Here is a 5,642-nt window from a genome sequence, read left to right on the forward strand (position 1 = left end):
TTGTGGTACTTGTCTGGTGATATTCTGAAAGTGTAACTAGGCATGTCTGGTAGAATACAGAAGAGAATAAAATATGTCACCACATCAGATCAGCCATTGGAAAATATGATCAGAGGGTAATTTGTGCGGACAGATTCAGCTTAAGATGTTTCCGACCGCAATGTCACAACATTTTCCATCTTTGTACGGTGAGACTTCTCAGCACATATTTGACAGGTAACAGATTATCAGAAATACATCTCACAATTACATTCGAATATGGGCAGAATGCAAAGGTCCAACACCGAAAACTGCCCCCGAGATCGTATTAAAGGAGCGCACTCTCCTGCTAGAGTGCAGGTCCAATGCACGAAACAGACGCCTTCCTCACAAGAGGCTGCTTTTACCCCAGCAATGTGACCCGATACTTAAGGAGGTATGAAAACTTAAGTCAAATTTCATCGTCGTCCACGTCCAGTCAATCTTTCCCTTTCCGAAGCGCAGACACACATTTCTGCAATACCGCAGCTGACCGATTAATCTCGCCTTGACTTTTATTTTATTTTTACTCTGCCCCATTTCGATATTCGGGTTGATGTCGTCTGGGTTTTCAGAGACCTGGACCCAGGACTGCCACTGAGCGGGAAGCAAACGGGATACGTTTTTCTCATCAGTGGAATAAATCACTCACGGAACAGTGTGTCCTTCCCAGTTAAACACTGCTAACCTATTAATTTCATCTCTGTCTCAGAAAACATCATCCAGAAGTGGGTCTGCCATGCAGGCGCACACTTTACACTACACTAAACTCCCCATCATCCATCTGGACTGTTTACCCAAGATGGCACCTATAATGTCCATCTCTTTTATTCCCGAGGATATAAAATATATATGCCCGCAGCCACATGTGTACGTACACACGAATGTCTGAACGTGAAACAGATTCCAAATGCATACAAAACCATCAGGAGTCTTAAAAAAGGTATTTGAAATACCTTCTGTGTTCCATGTGTCGAAAGGCGATGAGCTAATTTCACGATTTCACATTGCGCCTACCAACGGAATTTTTTAACCAGACACAAATTCTGCACGCAGGTCTCTTGTTTTGATCATCTTATTACACTTCAAAACTTTCATCATATGAAAATCTACTGAAATGATAAAACTATTTTGTAAAAAAAACAAAAAAACCTGCACTTTAAAAAACACAAGAGAAGCATTATTTACTTTATGAAGTACAAACCCCCAAAGGCCCAACAGTAGCACACAGATACTCAAATACAAATTCTCCCTACTGTACAAAAAAAGATTTAAGGGACCTCTTGGAAAATATTACACCCCTTGAGAGATTATGTAAGAAAATAGTCTTCCTGGTTTAAATCTTTGCCAAGCCTGGGTCATAAGCATAGATTTGGTCTGTTCTCCAAACGGCACTTTCTGATGAAGTAAGCAGATATAAAGTCTGTCCCAAAACGACCCTGGAGATCTTTTCGACTGGGTCTCATTCCTCTCCTGGACTGGCTAAGAAAATCAATCAAAAACCATCCGAAACTCTTGGCACTCCCGGTGCCAATGAACAAAATGCCCTCTTTCCCTCCAGATCTTACAAGGGAGTTAAAACTCGGAGCGCGCAGCCAGCGCTGAACACAAAGTTTCCAAAAAACCTGGAGCAGCTGCGTCCGGGCGAAGACCACACCTTTCACACATCTTCGTCTGTTTAACCAGTGCTGAGGGTTCACATGAGTCAAACACTCAGAGGAAAACATTAACACGTTTACTCCAGTCAGAGGACAACAGGCGGCACAAAGACGGCTTTGCTTCCCTCAAAGGAGCAGTCCACAGATAACACGTCATCTCCAAAACCAATATGCTATTTCACTGCTTTCATCAATGAAAATATTCACTCTAAGGAGCGGTTTACAGATAACATGTCATCTCCAAAACCAATATGCTATTTCACTGCTTTCATCAATGAAAATATTCACTCTAAGGAGCAGTTTACAGATAACACGCCATCTCCAAAACCAATATGCTATTTCACTGCTGTCATAGATGAAAAGATTTTCCTCTGAAAAGGATGGGTACTGAAAGCGAGTATATGCTATGCACACTGTCCTGCAAAGCACTAATTGATTGATTGATTGATTGATTGATTGTTCAGTGTACGTTTGTTGCAATTCAAGTACACCATTAATAAAAAATAGGAATACCAAGGTTTAAAAATGTTGCCTAATGTTGCTCAATTAGTGAGCCAACATTTCAGCTAGACAAGAGGAAACTGGGGATTTCACCATCTGATATTTGGATTCAATAACCAGAAATAACCTCCAACATGGGGGACAAAGGTGAAAGGTGAAAGTTCATCCTCATAATTATTAACAAGCACGCAGGCAAAGAATTCAAGGCTACCAGTTTCAGCGCTGTTGAAAAGACCACAGTAGAGCTCCATCAGAGAAGTTTGGGTTCCCTCCACTACTAAGAGTATTCAAACAGAACAGTGTGGCACTAATTTCTTAAATAAAATAATGGAAAAAAGGAAAACTAAATAAAGCATTAAAGGACAATTTCATGCCATGAGAAGATGGCAGTAATAGCACATGTCACATATGGGCATCAATGAATTGGTGCAAACAATGATAATGAATAATGAATGGTAATGAATGAATACAGTACATTGTCTATTTGGAATATAGCCTCAACAATCACCAATTGCTGTATTCATGTAAATGTACTCACATTTTTTTTTTTTTAGCTCATTTGTGTACTGACCATTGCTTGTGTAACGACTGTTTTGCAAGCATGGGCATTACATCTTGTATTGACTGTACGGAGTACAGAGTCTTTTCAAAGCAGCAACACAGTCAATATGTCATGAGATACAGGCACCATCCTCCAGATTAGATACTGTCCAAAAACACACACACACGTACTAGATACCTGAGCATCTACGAAAACATACCACCATAGACACAAAAACACACACTACATACCAGAGCATCTATGAAAACATACCACCATAGACACAAACACACGTACTGGATACCTAAGCATCTACAAAAGCATACCACCATAGACACAAACACACGCACTAGATACCTGAGCATCTACGAAAACATACCACCATAGACACAAAAACACACACTACATACCTGAGCATCTATGAAAACATACCACCATAGACACAAACACACGTACTGGATACCTAAGCATCTACAAAAGCATACCACCATAGACACAAACACACGCACTAGATACCTGAGCATCTACGAAAACATACCACCATAGACACAAAAACACACACTACATACCTGAGCATCTATGAAAACATACCACCATAGACACAAACACAGGTGCACATACGAGCATTCACATCAGTCAATGTCCAAGTGCTCAGTGGAGTATGCTGCATGCGGGCCAGGTCATGCAGTACACGAACACACACTTATTTAGACTTGACACCATTGAGGAAACACACGGAGGGCTGATGGTCTTGGATTCCTTGAACATCTCTGTATGGCTGTAATACCTTTGTATGGATGCTCCATTGTGGTGTGCATGTTCCTTCTCTAACAAAACATGACATCCCTACGTATATTTTATGAGAGTTATACTTCTACTGCTGTAGCCTATCCACTTAAGAGTTACGATGTGCTGTGTGTTCAGAGATGCTCTTCTGCATACCACTGTTGTAATGTGTGGTTATTTGTGTTACTGTCACCTTCCTGTCAGCTTTGACCAGTCTGGCCCTTCTCCACTGAGATCTCTCATTAAACAAGGCGTTTCTGTCTGCAGAACTGCTTTTTAGTTTTTTCGCACCATTCTTTGCAAACTCTTGAGTATTGCGCATGAAAATCTCAGTCCTGTGGACTTCAAAGAAACGAGTACACTTTTCACGAGGACCCATTTTAAACTGAAGCGGATAAAACACATCGTCCGGACACTGGCTATTGCACTGCCCCTCCCAGCTACCTCTCCGAAGCTTTGGCAGGATCGATCTGCTCAGCGAAGGAGTGTGAGAAACACTTGCTGCCAGAGCGCGTGGAAACGTTCCTGGTGCCGGTGGCCTCAGGCTGGCCCTCTGGGTCTCTGACAGGAATGTCTGGAGCTCAGTGTTTGGGTGGGCACGGAGCTGCATCCAGTTCCATCTCCAGAAAACCCCAGCAGCAATAAAACGCATTCCGGACCTCCATGGTCAACTGGGGTGAAACCATTCACGAGTCCATTTCCTTTTTTTTTAAAATAATGTCCAAAGTACATCAGTCCACGCCGGATTGCTTCGCCCATTACGTCTTGGATGGAAGCCGAGTTTCGCGTTTTGTAATTGAACAAAAGGAAGTGTTTCGTTACAACTGTTCAGAATGCCGTCACTGACGGCACAATCTGAGTGGGAAACTACCTCAAACTTCTAAATATAGCTGGGCCACATTTAATTAATGTTTCCCCAGTCTCTGTCAGTGTCTATTTTTAATATAATCTTCACAGGCTTGTTACCCTCGTCCTCTGAAACTTCATCTGGACAGCTGCACGAGGACATAGGACACCAAACGCTGCTCACGTCTAAAATATACTTAATCTCTTTCAAATATGGGTCAGGTGCAAATAATTAATGTATTACTCTTTGGCTAAAGAGAATGAGTTTGTCATGTTCTTCTTTGGAAGGTGTTTCTTCGGAGGTTAATGTACCCACTTAGCAGGAGCTGCTTAGAGTGAATGCAACCTTGACATTCAGGTTTCCTGAAGAATGTTTGCAGGACAGCCGTAAGACACGTGCTAATACGGCTGCGATTGGTTTTGGATTTCTCACACCGGTAAGAACAGCGTCTAATATTTGTTTTAAGTGACAACTATATTTCGTCAATTGTCATCCTCAGATTGTCAGCGATACGATTTAAGTCTGATGGGACAGTGCAATGATGGATAATTCAATGCAAAAAGAAGAATGATTGACACGTTGCTTTGTTATAGAAAGCTGAGTCTAAGAATGCAGTGATGAACCTTGATTAATATACTTTCTGATATTAATCCATTGATTTGATATTAAATGCAGGGTAAACGCAAAGCTTCCATATCCGGTTTACAATCTTAATTCTGAACATAAAATACACAGCTCACTTTTTCTGTATCTGGCTGCAGCTAGGAGAAAACATAAACCTCACGACCAACAATCCTCCCAATATCACAACCAAGTGCATTCACACCAACAACACAACATACCCACGAGAACTGAATTGTGCTCTGCGTATCCTGTCAAATGAAAATGAGAAATCATGAAAAGGGTGAAAATGAGGCAGGCTACACACATCCCAGACCTATTTACATAACTTTTTGGCAAATCCATGCCCCGAATTAAATCCATGATGATGATTCATTGGAAGAATTTTAAATCCATTGCATTTTTTTTTTTGTGTCATTTTTTTTAAACATTTTTTTTTTAAAGAAAGCATCATCTTTCCAAACCCCCTAAGTCGGCATTATGTAACGGCGCTGGGGCGTTTACAGCCAGGTATAATATTTAGGATGGCAGGCCGCCACCCGGCTCTCCCGGCGGGGCGAGGACCTACCAGTGGCTCCCGAGTGAGGCCTGGGGGGGGGGGGGGGGGGGGGGGGACCGGGGCGCTCAGAAGCAAGCGGAAACTGCTGGCGGGGGCAGCGGGGGCTGATGA

General features: G+C 42.1%; 2 protein-coding genes across 3 annotated transcripts in view; one reads left to right on the forward strand and one right to left on the reverse strand.

Moving 5' to 3' along the window:
• The window catches only part of cenpp (centromere protein P), a 105,828-nt gene that overhangs the window by 42,594 nt on the left and 57,592 nt on the right, over positions 1-5,642 (reverse strand). The gene's annotated exons all lie outside the window — the stretch shown is intronic.
• aspn (asporin (LRR class 1)) overlaps positions 4,505-5,642 on the forward strand; it is a 12,799-nt gene continuing 11,661 nt past the window's right edge. For both annotated transcript variants that reach the window (XM_061220887.1, XM_061220888.1), the window contains exon 1: positions 4,505-4,787. The gene's annotated coding sequence lies outside the window, so the exon portion shown is untranslated. The remainder of the gene's footprint in view (positions 4,788-5,642) is intronic.

This window comes from Conger conger, chromosome 14 (genome assembly GCF_963514075.1).
Source record: "Conger conger chromosome 14, fConCon1.1, whole genome shotgun sequence".
Classification (NCBI taxonomy): domain Eukaryota; kingdom Metazoa; phylum Chordata; class Actinopteri; order Anguilliformes; family Congridae; genus Conger; species Conger conger.